This window comes from Eubalaena glacialis, chromosome 14 (assembly GCF_028564815.1).
Source record: "Eubalaena glacialis isolate mEubGla1 chromosome 14, mEubGla1.1.hap2.+ XY, whole genome shotgun sequence".
Taxonomy (NCBI): Eukaryota; Metazoa; Chordata; class Mammalia; order Artiodactyla; family Balaenidae; genus Eubalaena; species Eubalaena glacialis.
Window position 1 is genome coordinate 75,823,836 of NC_083729.1, and position 17,426 is coordinate 75,841,261.

General features: G+C 35.4%; 1 pseudogene; it reads left to right on the forward strand.

Moving 5' to 3' along the window:
* LOC133105003 (serine/threonine-protein kinase 35-like) overlaps nt 1-17,426 on the forward strand; it is a 124,136-nt pseudogene that overhangs the window by 44,170 nt on the left and 62,540 nt on the right.

A 17,426-nucleotide genomic window follows, 5' to 3' on the forward strand; every position in this document is an offset into this window, starting at 1 on the left:
AAAGGAACAGAGATCACATAGACGCTCCTGTCATACAAGAAAGCAGCCAACTCACTTGGCTCCATAGATCTCTTCTTCCCTTACCCTTTACCTTTAAACAAATCAGTCAAGTTAAATTGGTGCCATTTATAAGTACACTGACATCAGTAAATTACAAACTTTGCAATAGATTTGATCAATATCTGAAATTATGTTAATTTTTCTCTGAAATGTAGATAAGATTTCTTCAGCAGAAAACACACTATTCCAAATAATATTGCATTAAATGTGTGGCACTTTAGCATTTTCAATCTTTTTCTCTGGAGTAAGGTTCCCAAAATTAAAAACCCCCAAAATGTAGTGATATAATTTGATTCATTGCTATATCCAGCGAGGCAGTAGTTATCGTTTTGCAAAGATGAAAGTATTTTGCTTTTTTATTTGCTTGTGTGTTGTTTGTTTTACTCAAACCTGACCAATCTGATGTTCCCTTCACTCAGGGTCCTATTTACTGCCTGATTAGTTAATCTGAGAAAACATGTGAATACTAGTGGGTTGACCCTTCTTGGCTATCTGGGTATGGAGCACAGGAAACAAAAAGTATAAAAGCAAAGTGAAGAGTGTTGATACTGTCTGGAAGGCAGCACCAGACAGCTGGGGGCCAATATTAGGTATCACAAAGTGTAGGGGTAATGTTAAAAAGCAGTTGAGACATCATCAATATGGCAACATAGGTTGTTCCCACTTCAGTCGCTCTCAGTCCCCTTCACAAGAACAACTAGTAACTATTCACAGACAAAACACCATCGTGAAAATCCCAGAAACCAGGGGTGAGGCTGAAGCAAACCTTAGACTGCAGAGACCAAGAAGGACCTCACTAGGAGAGAAAGAGGAGTGGCTACACTCTGACTACATCTCCGTTCCCCAGGCCAGTAGAGTGCCACACTGAGAGGGCCCACTTGGCCCTACAGTTTTTACAGTTGGAAAGAATGAGCCCAAAATGGACATCCAGCCTCCCTATTATTACAGGGTGCTTCCCAGGAGGCCCACTTGGGTCTCGCCTCACAGGGATCACTGGGGAAATCTGCAGAGCTTAACACCTGAGGATCAGATAGAGACTGGAGGCAGAGAAGGGGGTGGGGCTTACAGCAATTATGTCTCAGATCTTGGCGAACTGTATTCTACATCACAGCTGTGCCCTAATGGAAATCCCAGCCAGTGTCCCTGCCCATCTGCTGAGCTGTGTTTGTGACCCTGATGGCCGGGGTGCTCTGTGGGAAGTTTTGCCTGGTTTATGTTACCAGCCAGCAGCTGTGCAAGCCATGGGGCTCATTTTATGGCTCTCTCCAGGCAGGAAACTAAATTTGAAGCCCCACTTACTGTTGAATATAGCCCCCAGTCCATTCCTGCCCGACCAGGAAGCCTAACCAGGGAACCCAAGTAGCTACATAGCTCTCTTTCAGCCATGCTTGCAGTGGCACCCAAGGAGAGAGCCCAGCCAGCAGCTCTGACCATCTGCAGAGCTGAGCTGGTAGCCTTGTCTGTCCAGGGAGCTCAGTGAGTAGTTCTGCCTGACTTGGGTAATCAGCCAGTGAGCTATACTGGCCATCAGCATGTTCTGCAGTCCTGCTTAGGCAGGGGAGAAATTGTGAAGCTTCACATAACTGCTGATTATAGCTTCCAGACCCACCCATCCAGAAGGCCTGACCAGAGAATCCAGGCAGCTGTGGAACTCATTCTACGGCCATGCCTGGACATGGATCCAAACCAGCAGTTCTGCCTAACTGTGAAGGGTAGCCTCTGGCCCCATATAGCATAGGAACCTTAACAGTGACCCTGGGCAGCTTTAGAACCTAACTAGCAGTACACCCAGCCCAGTCTGCAGGCCTGCCCCACAGTAGAACTCAGTCTGTGGCCTTGCCTGATGGCTAAATGTAGCCTGAGGCCTCTTCCAGTCAGAGACCCAGTCCAGTCATGGAACAGAGCCTATAGCCCCACCCAATGAGGCAGCTCAGACAGTAACCCTGCTCAACCAAAGTGTACATTCTATAGCCCCACTCAACTGTGGGATACAGCTAGGAGGCCTTCCCAACGAAAGAACACAGCCAGCGATCTTGATCTTGCCCAACAGCTGAGCTAGGGGCTCCCTGATAGTGAAGACCAGCTTGCATACCCACCCAAATCTGGGACACTGTCTGTGTCCCCGCCTTATTATATAGAACATCCTCAGTATCTGTCTGACCAAGAAGCCTTACTTACAAACCCCCCTGAACACAGAGTGCAGCTAGGGGTACTGTCTGGTCGAGGATCACAGTGTGAAATTCCACACAGCCATAAGTGATTGTGGAGCAAAGCCTGTAGCCCTGCCCAACTGAAGAGCCCAATCAGTGGTACTGCCATGTCAAGTAACAGAGTCAACAACTTCACCCAAACAGAGGTGATTTCAGAGCCCAGGTAGTGGTCCCCATGACCTCAGAGCACAATCAGCAGCCCCACATGAATGAGGAGCCCATCCAGCATGTCCAGCAAACCATGGGGCCCAGCTAGTGGCACCTCCAACCTCACAGTATAGGGATTGGTTTCACCCAAATAGAAACAACTCCAGAAATCCCTGACTGCCTAACAATGCTACCAGCTAAACTGTCCAGAATCCCAAACTGAGCTGACTGGTAAAAGACTGTCCCTGTCAAAGAGAATCTTTAAATCATGGAAACGGTGACCAATTACTCAAATGTGCAGACATCAATGCAAGGATATAAGGATCACAAAGAATCAGACGCCACCAAAAAAAACTAATCAAGTTAAAATAAGTGACTCAAAAGAAATGAAGACCTATGAACTGTGTGACAAATAATAACTCAGAATAATCCTTTTAAACAAGTTGAGTGAACAAGAACACACAGACAACTAAACAACATTAGAAAACCAGTGTGGAAAAAAAAAAGAAAACAGAAATCATAGAGCTGAAGAATACAATGACTAAACTGAAGAATTCAACAGAGAGCTTTAAGAGCAGACTGGACCAAGTAGAAGAACAAATCATTAAATTAAAATGTAGTTAACATGAGAATATCAAGTCAGAGCAGCAAAAAAAAAAAAAAAAAAAAAAAAGCAAAGAGAGAGGAAAGCCAACTCTAATGGGCTAGTGAGACATATTTAAGAAAAAAACAACTTGCATTATAGGAATCCCAGAAAGAGAAGAGAAAGAGAAATGGATAGAGTCTCTTTAAAGAAATAATGGCTAAAATTCCCCCAATATGGTGAGTTAGATGGCTATGACAATTCATGAGCCCCATAGAACATCAAGTAGGTTGAACCCCAAAAGGCTACACTGAGACAAATGATAACTAAGTTGTCAAATGTCAAAAACAAAGAAAGAATTTTGAAAGCAGCTAGATAAAAGCAGCTCAATCACATACAAGGAAACTCCCACAAGACTATCAGTGGATTTCTTTCTTTTTTTTTTTTTTTTTAAAGTATAGGATACAGTTTTTTTACTTTTTATTTTGTATTGGAGTATAGTTGATTAACAATGTTGTGTTAGTTTCAGGTGTACAACAAAGTGAGCTGATTTCTCAACAGAAACTTTGCTCTGTGGGAGAAAGCAGGATGCCATATTCAAAATACTGAAAAAAACAAAAACTTTCAACCAAGAATACTATAACTGGCAAAACTCTCCTTCACAAATAAAGGAAGCTAAAAACTTTCCCCCAAAATAACAAAAGTTGAGGAACTATGCCACAACTAAAACTGCCTTACAAGAAATACTAAAAGACATTCTTCAAATGGAAATAAAATATTAATTAACATCACAAACTATAGGAATGTGAAAAACTCACTGGTAATGATAAATATATAGCCAATGTCAGGTTCTCTAATATTGTAATTGTGGTGGATTTACGTACAACACTAGAATAAAAGTTTAAAAACAAATTTTGTATCTGTATCCCATGATAGATACTCACTAAACTTATTGTGATAATAATTTCATGATGTATGTAAGTCAAATCATTATGTTATAAAGCAAAATTATACAGTGCTGTATGTCAAGTATATTGCTATAAAACTGGAAGAAAACAATGCAGTGAGATAGCACCTCACACCTGTTTGAATGGCTATTATAAAAAAGACAAGAAATAAGAAGTATTCCTGAGGATATGGAGAAATGGTAACACTTGTGCACTGTTGGCTAAAATGTAAGTTAGTGCAGCCACTATAGAAAACATTATAGAAGTTCCTCAAAAAATTGAAAATAGAACTACCATATGATCCTTCAATTCCACTTCTGGGTATGTATCCAAAGGAAAAGATAATACTTATTTGAAAAGATATATATACTTCCATGTTCATGGCAACATTAGTTACAATAGCCAAGACAAGGAAGCAGCCTAAGTGTCCACAGACTAATGAATAAATACAGAAAGTTATATATATATATATATATATACACACATACACACACACACACACACACACACACACACACATATGAATTGTCCTTTGTCTTTAGTGGTGATCTTGATTTTAAAATCTGCTTTACCTGATATTAGTATAGTTCCACCAGATTTAATTTTTAGACAGTGCTTTCATGATGTATCATTTTATATTTTTTTACTCTTAACACTCCCAGTTCCTTATTTTAAAGTACATTTCTTGTAAGCAATATATAATTGATTTTTTAATGAAATTGCTCAAGCTGTGTTGTCCTTTTCATAAAATATTTAGTCCGTAAGAGAATTACTCAATATTAGGCTTTAAATCTAATCTCTTAAGCTTTACTCTGTTATAATTAGGGATGTATTTATCCAGGTATTTGTCAGTATTGCTTCCTGATGTTTTGATGTCATTGAAAAATCCTTCGCCATTATATAGTCATCCCTCAGTATCAGTGGGGAATTGGTTCCAGGATCCCCCATGGATACCAGAAACTGCAGATGCTCAAGTCCCTGTTATAAAACAGCATAGAACGCCTGGCCCTCCAATCTGTGGGTTCACATCTGTGGATATGAAGGGCTGACTGTATCTTCAAAAATTGCCTCTCTTTCTTCTCCTACTAAAACTCAAACTACATTTATATTAGACTATTTCATATGACATATCATATAACATAGACGTATCATTTCAGTGCTCTCTTTTTTTTCTGTCTATACTTTAATCTGTATATTTGCTACTGTCTGGTCTTCTAGATTCATAATTCTTTCTTCTATTGTGTCTAATTTGCAATGTTGTCCATACATTGTGTTTTTAATATTAGCATTGTATTGCTTCAATTACAAATATTCCTTTTCAAAATATTTTTCAATTATTTACTGAAATTCTTCCTCTTGACTTTTAATTTCTTAAAAAAGTAATCAAAATCATTCTGGTATATATCTGATGCCTCTATTATTTGGAATTCTTTTGTGCCTGTATCTATGTTTTTTTGTTTTCCCAGGTTTGCAGTCAAGTTTTTCTTTCTTTATTCCTGATTAATTTCAATGGAATTCTAGAAATGTACTAATATTTGGAGTGGTGCTTTGGCTTCTGACAGACAGCTAGAGTAGGAGAAAATCATTCAGTCCAATATAAAGGGTTGAGACCATTCATTCATTAGTATTTCTGAGTTTTGGTTTATTTTCTTTTTATCCTTACCATATTTTTATATTCCTGTGACATCTTATTTGACAGTCTAGGGCATTTAATGGGATATCTCCCACTCAGGAAGTCTCTATCATTCACCATCTCAGAGATATCTACTGATATTTAGCTTCTCAGCCTCTAACTACCAATTTTATAATTGGCAATTCCCTGTGAAATTTCTAACTATAATGACAGATTTGTATATTTCTTCTTGCAGTTCGGTCAGTTTTTGTGTCATATGTTTTGACACTTTGTTTTCAGGTACAAACATGTTAAGGATTGCCATGTCCTCTAGAATAATTTACCCTTTAACATTGTATTTTGTCCCTATTATCCTTGTTCTTTAACTTATTCTGAAGTCTGTTTTGTTTTTAATATAACCACTCCAGTTGTTATTTATTTATTTATTTTATTAGTGTTCATATGTTATATCTTTACCATCTCTTTACTTTAACCTGACTATTTATAAATTTATAGGTGTTTTTTAGTCAACAAGATATAGTTTGGTATTTTTATTTGAGTTCATTCTAACAACCTCTGTCTTTTGATTGGTGCATTTAGACAATTCTCATTAAAATTGATTATTCTTGTACTTGGATTGTATCTAGCATGTTTGTAACTGTTTTCTGTTCACTGAACTTGTTCTTTGCTTCTTTTTTCTTCTTTTCCTTTTTTTATTTCTGCTGTTCTCTGGTTTTAGTTGAGAACTGTATTCGATTCCATTTTCTCTCACTTATTAGTGTATCAATTTCCTGTCTTTAAATATTTTTTTTTTAGTGATTGCCCTGGATTTTGCAACATATATTTACAGCTGGCCTAACTCTCCAATCAAGTAAAACTACTATATGTCAGTGTTAGTGTAAATATTGTATCTTATAACAGAGTTTCTCATTTTTTTCTCAGTCATCACTTAAAACATTTCTACCATTTATTTCACCTATACATTGTTAAGAGAACTGAGGCAATTTTTTCCTTGTTATTTACTGTGGGAGACTTGTGAGGTTTATGGAGATAAGACCCATAAAATTGTGCAGAATGTTCTAAACTTCTGTTAGCAGTGGTTTCTTACTACCATAGTAATCCACACTCAGCCTCCAGGACTTTGCAAAAATTATTATTTATATGTTCCTACCAGTTTTAATCCAGGTAAGATTATCTCAGTTGTGACTATCTGTATTTGCCTGTCTCTCCAGGTTTGAAGGTGGTGGTTCACCCTGCAACTTCTGTCTGTGATGGATCCAAGAAAATTCATTGATTTTTAGTTTGTTGTGTATTTTTCTTGTTATAAGGACAGGAGTGATGACTTCTCAGTTCTTTTCAGGCAAAGCTGAAACCAAATGTTCCCTAAATATTATTTTTATAGATAAAATTTTTCATTTTAATAAATTCCATAAAATAAATGTATCATTATGAAAATTGGTAAATATATGTATTATAAAAAACAAAATTAAAAAAACCTGCCATCACATCATTTAAAGATAACCGATGTTGTCTAAGGGTGGATTAGATGATTAGAGGTCACCTGCCTACTAAAAAATTTTTTTTGATTGTTTATTTGTCTTAATTTTTTGAAGGAATAAAGAGATACATAGGTAGTGAGAATTTTGGGCACTAAAACCTCAGAGAAAGAAGATGGTCAAGACAGGTGTGGCAGGCATTTGGGGATGCATTTCACATCCCCAGAGAACAGCAGAAAAAAACAGAACAAAAAAGAACAATTTCAGTGAACAGAAAACAGTTGCAAACATGGTAGGTACAATCCAAGTATACAAATAATCACTTTTAATGTGAATTGTCTAAATGCACCAATTAAAAGACAGAGACTATCAGAGTGAATTCAAATAAAAATACCCGACTATATCTTGTTGACTAAAAAACACCTATAAATTTATAAATACTCAGGTTAAAGTAAAGAGATGGTGAAAGGTATAACATATTAACACTAATAAAATAAATAAATAAATAACAACTGAAGTGGTTATATTAAAAACAAAACAGACTTCAGAATAATTTAAAGAACCAAGGATATGGGCTTCCCTGGTGGTGCAGTGGTTGAGAATCTGCCTGCCAATGCAGAGGACATGGGTTCGAGCCCTGGTCTGGGATGATCCCACATGCCGCGGAGCAACTGGGCCCGTGAGCCACAACTACTGAGCCTGTGCGTCTGGAGCCTGTGCTCTGCAACAAGAGAGGCCGCGACAGTGAGAGGCCTGCACACCACGATGAAGAGTGGCCCCCGCTCGCCATAACTAGAGAAAGCCCTTGCACAGAAACAAAGACCCAACACAGCCAAATATAAATAAATAAATTAATTAATTAAAAAAGAAAAAAAGAACCAAAGATAATAGGGACAAAATACAATGATAAAGGGTAAGTTATTCTAGAAGACATGGCAATCCTTAACATGTTTGCACCTGAAAACAAAGTGTCAAAATATATGGCACAAAAACTTCTAGAACTGCAAGAAGAAATATACAAATCTGTTGTTATAGTTAGAAACTTCAATACCCTTCTTTCAATAACTGATAGTTCAAGAAGGCAATGTATTACTGAGAGTCTATTTGAACAACAATATCAATCAGCTTGATCTAATTGGTAGTTATAGAATACTCCATCCAACAACATCAGATTACATATCTTCATGCTTACATGGAGTGCTCACCAAAAGCAGTCACATTCTAGGGCATAAAACATACTTTAATCAATTTAAAATAATAAAAAGCATATAAAATCTGTCCCATATCACAATGAAATTAAGCTAGATATGATAATAAGAAGATAGCTGAAAAAATTCAAAATTTTTGGAGATTAAACAATATACTTCTGAAAAACAAATGGGCCAAAGAAAAAGTCTCAACTGAAATTTAAAATATGTTTTAAATGAATATGAAAATACAACCAATCAAAATTTGTGGACTGCAAATAATTCAGTGTTTAGAGGAAAATGAATAGCATTAAATGCATATATTAGATGCATATTATCAATTTTATTCAAAAACATCAAGGAAATAGAAGCAGATGGAATACTTCCTAATTTATTCTCTGAGTCTAGCCATATTTTAATACTAAAACCAGATGAAGACATTGTATGAAAGGAAAACTAAAACCACTATCTCTCATGAACACCAATGTAAATATTTCCAAAACAATATTAACAAATCAAGTCTAAAAATGTTTAAAAAGAAATATATTCCACAACAAAATGGAATTTTTTTCATGTATATAAATCTTTCAAATTTTGAAAATCAATCAATTAATGTAATTTACCACAATAATAAGCTAAGTAAGAAAAATCCTATGATTATACCAATTGATACAGATAAAGCATTTGAAAAACACATTTTATAAAATATCTCTGCATACTAGGGATAGAGGGAACTTCCTCAACTTGATAAAGAACATCTAAAATACCTACATTTAACACTATACTTAATGGTGAAGAAATAAAATCTTTCCCCTGAGATTGGACAGTTGTCCAATCTCATGGAGAGGATATCCCCTCTCACCATTCATATTCAACATCTTATAGGAATTTCTAGCTAGTGCAATAAAGCAAGAAAATGAAATAAAAGCTATATAGATTTGGAAGGAATAAATAGGACTGTCTATGCAGAAGACATGATTTTCTATGTAAAAAAATCACAAAGGGGAAAAAAAAAAAAAAAAACTCCTCGAACTTATAAGTGATTATAGCAAAGTTTCAGGATACAAGGTTAATATACAAATATTAATTGTTTTCCTATATATGCACAATAGCGTTTGTAATTTGAATTTTTTTAATTTAATACTATTTATGTAACACCAAAATACCTCACAAAGAAATACTTAGGTATAATTCTAACAAAGAATGTACAGGATGTAATGCAGAAAACTGAAAAATTATGAGGGAATATATCAAAGATGATCTAGATAAATGGAAAATTTTTCCACATCCATGGATTTGTAGACTCAAAATTGAGATCTCAATTTTTCCAATTTGATCTATAGATTCAACACAACCACAATAAAAATCCTAATGAGTTATTTTGTAACTATTGGTAAATTGACTCTCAAGTTTATATGGAAAGGCAAAAGACCCAAAATAGTCAACACAATACCAAAGAAGAAAAATACCATTTCAGAACTGACATTACCTGACTTCAAGACTTACTCTAATGCTCTAGAAATCAAGACAGAATGGAATTAGTGAAAGGATAGTTATATAGATCAGTGCAACAGAATAGAGAGCACCTTTCCAAAAACTTAGCTCAAAATGTAACATAGGCCTAAATATAATATAAAATATAAAACTATAGATCTTCTAGAAAAAAATGAAAGAGAAAATCTGTGTCACCTTAAGTTTGGAGATAAGTTTTAAAATTCAATGCCATGAAATTTTTAAAAATGTTAAACTTTATTAGAATTTTCCTTTCTACAAAAGATATTGTTAAGAGGATGAAAATACAAGCCATAGTCTGGGATAAAATATTGACAAAACATATATCTGAAAAATATACAAAGAATCCTTAAACCTCAACAATAACAAAACAAATAAATTAAAAGAATGGGTAAAAGTCTGAATAGACACTTCTTCAAAGAAGATATACAGATGACAAATAAGCTTATTATGAAAAGATGCTTATTATGAAAAGTCAGGTAATGTCAGATGAATATCATCTGTCATTAGAGAAGTGCCAATTAAAAGAACAGTAATGTACCACTACCCATTCATTACAATGTTCAAATCCCAAAACTGACAACACCAACTGCTGGCAAGAATGTGGTATCTCATTGAAATCTCATTTCTTTGTTGGCACAATTGTTAAATGATACATCTGTTGCAGATGACTGTTTGGTATGTTCTTTATAAAAATCAAGCCTTGTCTTACCATATGATCTAGCAATCACATTACTAGGTATTTTATCCAACTGACATAAAAACTTATGCCCACAAAAAATGCATGTGAATATTTAAAGCAGCTTTATTTATAAGTTCCAAGTACTAGATGTAACCAAGATGTATTTCAATAGGTGAATGGATGAACAAAGTGTGGTACATCCATTCGATGGACTATTATTCTACAATTAAAAGGAGTAAGCTAGGAAGCAAAGAAAAAAGAAAAGAATGACTCAAATGCATATTGATAAGTAAAACAAGCCACTCTTAAAAAGCTACATACTCTATGATTTCAATTATATGATGTTCTGGCAAAGGTAAAACTATATAAGGGGTAAACAGATCAGTGGTTGTCAGAGGCTCAGCAGAGGTGGGTGTTGAAAGATAAATGGTGAAACACAGAAAACTTTGTATGGTGATGAAATTTTACTATATAACACAATAATGTTGAATATAAGACATTAAGCATTTGCCAAAATCTGTAGATCTATACTGCACAAAGATTAAACCTTAATATACACAAAATTTTTTAAACATTATTTAAGAAGTTAGAGGATCCCACAATGTAATGCAGAATATGACTGATGAATCTAAATATATTACAACTGTGTGAAACATCACTGAAGCATGATAGGAATAAGGTATTAGCCTAAATAACTTTGGGACTGAATGGAGTCAAAGACGAAAAGCGGATGGATCTGTACATAAGCAATGTATCCTAGTTGATACAATTATTTTCCATGGGGGTATGAACTAATAATTATGGAACCATTATACATGCATAGTGGAATTGTACAATTAAGTAAATGGAGGGCAGATGGTAGGAGGAGGTTTCTCATCGTTGGAGGGGAGTTTAGATGGGGAGGAGGCTAGAATGTTCCACGTGGTGACGGATGAGAGTTGGAGACATGAACTCATGTTTAGCTTAATAAAGATATAGATGGTTACATATAGAACTTTTTGTGGATATTTACATATACATGGATTAGCATACACACATCATACTCATCATTCCTTTAAATGCCAGCTGACAGTGTCTATAAAGAATAATACTTCAGTAGTAATGAGCACACTTAGCACCCAGATATTGGTTTCTCATACCATCCTCCGATGAAAATTGGGAAAATGGCTGATTCCAGGGTTGAGGCAGGACATATACAAGATGGATCTGAAATATTTTGTAGTGCCAGAAAGTAAGGAAGTGCTCAAAAGCAGAAAAATAAACTGCATATTGATAGGGATGTGTCAAAGGGACACAAAAACCAACTGAAAGTGCTCCCAATGGCCAAAGCTAGAAACATTTGAGCAACAAAAAAAATGACATAATATTGGATTATACCTCAAAATAGCCAATACTATATAAATATCCATACTGATATAAATAAATACCCATATTAACATAAATAAATGATCAAATATTTATGACAAATGAGAAAGAAGAGACAAATCTGTGCAAAATTCCAAATAATATACATAAAGATGCCACTCTCAAAGAAGGGGAACATAATTCCCCACTCCTTAGTACAGGTGATGCATAGTGACTTCCTTCCAAGGAATACAGTATGGAAGTACATTACAGAAAGGGAGGGGAAAAGAGCAACTTTACAGTGGGGAAACCTGACAACACTACCTCAACCACGTGATCAAGATTAAGATTTATCACATTGATAGTACATATGATATGATGTGATAAAAATGACACTTCACCTGTGTGGTCTCCCCCAAAATCCATGTCTCTGGTCCAGTTGTGAGAAAAAACATCAGACAAATTCCAACAAAGGGGCATCTCACAAAATACCTGACCAGTACACCTTAAAAACTCATCAAAAACAAGGAAAATCTGAGAAATTGTCTTAGCCAAAACGAGCCTAAGCAGACATTCCAATTAAACGTAATGTTGTATCCTGGGACAAAACAAAAGGACAGTAGGTAAAAACCAATGAAATCTGAATATTATCACTTTAGTTAATAAAAGTGTTGATATGGGTTAATTATGAAAACAACTTTAAGAAATGTACCATACTAATAATGTCAGACGTTTCTAAAAAAGGAGGCAACTGGGTATTGGGTATATGTGAACCACACTAGAGAAATATGAGCTCACCAGGTATAGGTGTGGAAGCGATCATATTTGGCAGACGTCACTGCTCTTTGAGAAGCTGCTTTCTAAACTTGTTCCTGATGATCCCTTCTTTCTTGAATGGGATGCTTTAACTGTTAAAGACTTACAGCAGGACTGTTGGGATTTATAGGTTCAAACGGTTTTGTGTAGAATTATTTATTTCTAAGAATCTTCCCTAAAATCATATCATGTTTTTTTAAACCAGAGTTTTAAAAGTGGATACCTGTACCCATCTGTATGAAAAATACCTTTTATACTTGTTAAAAGCAAGGTCCTTGGCCTTCCTAGAGTTTTTCTGAATCAGAATCTCCAGGGGTTCTCTTTTAAAATACTGTATATTATCTTAGTCTGTACATTAGTCTACAGAGATTTAAAAATAGGGATAGCTGGGTCCCACACAAGAGAGTCTGATTTAATTGGACTGGAAAGTGACCTGGGTTTGAATTTTTTAAACACTCCACAGATGATAATAATGTGCAGCTAAGGTTAAGAGCCACTTTTTGAAACAGCTCCCCAGGTGGTTCTCACACATATAAAATTTGGGAACCATTGCTTTTAATCAAGTTCTAAGCTGCCTTTCCTGAACCAGGTGACCTTGACAAATCTGCTCCATCAAAACTCTGATTTGCAAAAGGTAGGTAACTGTCTAGATTTAATTATTAGTGCTGGAATACAAGCTGATTTAGTCAAATGTGTTTCTTCATGTTTAAAGAGTCTGATTGAGTACAACATTTCAGTTAGCCAGACTCTAGCTAATAACAGCTAATGTATCTCACTACCATCCTTTTTCAGCTCTCTAGCTCTGTCTTCAACTGACTCTCTTATCTGGCATTCATTCATATCATCTACTGGTTCCCTGACCCATACTCTGGATTCCATTCAGCTCTAGCTCTTTGCACTTGGTTGAGTCACTATAGCATTTTTTGTTAGTATCAGTGTTCTCCATCTCTCTGCAGTCAGGCAACACATCTCTTATGGCCCTTTCCTCCTCACCCTTTTGAGATCTGCTTTCAGAAAAAAGATCTTAATATGGGTCATTTATAAATGAGAAGGGTTGCAAATCACAGTCTGTTCACTCTTCCAGAAGAAGTGATATTTTTAGCATCATCTCACAATATGGAATGAAGGGTTTTATAAGTTAACAAGTATCAAGCAATAATGAGCATATGGGAAAGAAATATTTTTGTATTAAAGAAACTTACCCAATTTCTAGAAATCACAGCTTACCTTGTTTATATGGACAGATGTCCTATCAACAGTAAAAATCTGTTCCACACTAGGTTTCAGCAACTTCCTACCTCTGTGCCACTCTAGAATCAGTCCTGAAAATACTGGGAAGCTCAAATTAACCTGCCAGGTGCCAACAAGACCATTGCACTGGATCATAGCATTCCAGTCATCTCTCACAGCCATACTCAGTATCAAAGTGACTGCGTTACTAGATAGAAGTTAAATTTACCAAATGTTTAATATCATGAACTGATTTATCACTATACAGTATCTATTATTCTATTAAGAGCTGAAAATCAAGCATTAAGAAAGGTTAAAATCCGTGGAACAACTTATAATAACTGACTACTAATTGAATCTGAGTTTGAGTCAAGACAGTCATTCTAGTCCCATGGTATGTGCGATGGAAAGTTTGAATGTCTATTTTTTTTAACTAGAGGAAAAATGTTTCCAGTTATTAAAATTTATTATCATGCATGAGCACAATTTGAGCTCCTTTGGTCCTAAATAGAAACCAATCTCTTTGGGTACTTAATATATTCTGAGTCCTCATAACAGACATTCTTTTAAGGACTTTGCATATTTTGTCTCACCAAATATTCAAATAACAAAATGGAAGTACTCTTACTATCATTATTTTATAAAGAAACAACTGAGGTACAAAGACTTTGACAAACTTTCACAATTCAGTGGAGGTAGAATAGGAACCCAGGTAGCATCTATTTTCTCATCAGGACACTCATGGTAGAGTTACGCTCCTTATTACTCTATACCTTTACTTAGACTTTTTTGAGTATGTAACATTTCTCTACAACACTACAAGTAATCTGAGATCCAGACACATCTCTGTTCCACCTTTTATTATGTCAGAGTACCCAATACTTAAAGCCTTTCAAAGAGTAAGTTTTTAAAGATAATGAACAAATGAAAAAATATATAAATAAAAGAATTACTGAATATGAGAAACAGCTATTATCAGTTCCTATGAAAACTTTATGTAAATATGGACTTGGACCAGAAAACAACATACAGCTACTGGTTGGCCAATGGTGTCTCTGGCTACTTGTCCTGCTCTGACATTTAGTGAAGTGCACCGCAGATGCCTGGTGAACCAGATGTGACACTGTGAAATTCTTGGCTTCCTTTATTGAATTAATTCTACATCAAGCACGTGGGATTACCACAATGTGCTTGTTTATCATTTTTGGAAACTTTGACATGAGTAATAGTGTAAATGCAAAATAAAGAAATAAACAAACCAGGTGTGTTTTGAGTGTCTGTTAAGATGAACTTTATTAATAATATATTCTAAAAACACTGTTTCCATTATTCCCCATTTCCAACAAATTTTGCCATCTATGCATCCAAAAATCACAGGAGAGTGAATGTCAATTGAATTTAAGCCAGTGTATGGCAGTGTACTTTATGTAATTTCCAAGTCAGAGCATTAGTTTCTTACTTTATATCGTTCATTCACTCATTTTTTTATGGACAATTTTAAGCATTGAGGTGGAGCACAGAGGTGACATGGTCAGACATAGCTTACAAAAGTATGACAGCTAAGTGAATGGGGCATGTAACTGACAGGCAAACTTCAGTAGCAGGTAATGTGTTGTAATTCAAAGTTTCTAAAGCAGGGGAGTTGTACATTGAAATATACACTTTAGCTCTCAGCTTCCCAGGACAGACTTTTCAGAAAGAGTGTGAAGGCAACAGAGAAAATTACTGATGCAAACATGATGTATATGTATTATGAAGTTTTTAAAATATATTTTTCTTCCTTGAAATGAAGTGCCTAACTTTCCAACAACTGTAAATAATTTTAGGCTCAGCAGTGCTCTCCTCGGTGAACATGAAGCAGCCCACATTGCAGCATTGTAGAGGCCAAAGGAGAGCAATTTATCACTTACTGATCCAAGAGGTAAATAGAGGTTATAATCAATCTGTACCTTTCAGCACACTTCAGGACATTAGAATTCATCCCTAAAGGGAATACGCTGCAGGTGACTGCTCTTTAAACAATTATGAGGTAGAATTCCATCTGGAAATAAAAGTAACTGCAAAAAGGATGGAGAGTAACTGTAAGGATAAATTTATTTCATTTATAACCGTGTGCATGTATTTATGTGTACATATATATTTTACTATAGAATAATACACAGAGGAACTGGTTTTATTTCCTGAAAAATAAGATAATTTCATAATCCATGACAAAGACTAATAAGAGGGGGTAATTTGGATGACATTCACGAAAGTCCTCAAGTTCTCTTCTACATGTATAACTTCTATGTAGTTATACATATAGTTATAGATATACACTGAGCATATTGACATAAAAAAAATTCATCATACAATTTTTATCATTTTCTTTCACTGGGTCTCATGTCTTAGAGTATACCTTGAATTCAGTTTTTCAAAATCCTGTTTTGATCTTCTTTCACACTTTTTTTTTTCATATCATTTTTTGGCTCTTCCTTTTCTTTTATCTGTCTCATCCACTCTCTCCCCACACACACTTAAAAAAATCTTCTGGAATTTTTTTAAAAATAAAGAGGCCCCGGAATTGTATGGAGGAGGAGGGTTAGAATGAATCAGAGAGGACATCCGATATGAAGGTGGGCCAGAGATAGAAGTGTACAGAACATCCAATGCAGAAATGCTGGCAGAGCAGCAAAGCTTCCAAAGGAGGTAAGAGGAGTAATCTTAGCACCAATATAGAACCTGAAAGTCACACAGAGGAAGGACTAACTGGGTCAGAAAATAAAGGACCCAGGAGAGCAATCATTCTTGGCAGGCATCAGGAAGAAGCATCAGCAAATGAGTTCCACCAGAGCTCTGATCTCAACATTTCTAGTTTTGAGTGGGTACATACCTGATTTCTGCTTTAGAGCTGTCTCTAGGAAGGTAAACTGGGGGACAACTATAAGACCCTTTGGGATAGTGTGTCTTGAACTTTAATGTGAATGTCAAATTGCCTGGAAAACTTGGTAAAGTGCACATTCAGATTCATTATAAGTAAAGCAGTAATTGAGAGTCTGAATATCCAACAATTTCCCAAGGCAAAACCACAGGAGTACATTTTGAGTAACAAGGCTCTAAGAAGATGAATTTCCTTTTCAGGGTTTTAGTAAAGAAGTAGATAATATATACTAAAGCTCAGATCATCAAACCATTTCTTAACATTTTCAAAAAATAATTGAAAATCTATTTAAATATTTATTTGCCTTCAATTTGTCCAAGTAGGAGGAAAATTAATCTTTATTGATACTATCTTATACTAGGGAATGTAAGCACATTGTTTTACATAATATACACAAAAACACTATGAAGGTTTGCTTATTTTACTGGTGAAGGAAATAGATATTCAGTAAGATTCTGGCACCAGATAAGGCAACCAAAGGATATCTATCAGGAGAAACTTACTCGTCCCTTTAACTTGCACCTCTGTTAACACACTCCTGTCCAGCATTAATCAGTTTCTGGTGAGCGTCTCCAAGAAGAAGAAAAGCTAGCTGAAGATTTAAGGGAAAAAAAATGCCTTTCATTCTTTCTTCAAAACAAGGCAGCATTTAGAATCAGACTGTTAAAGAAGACTGTAAT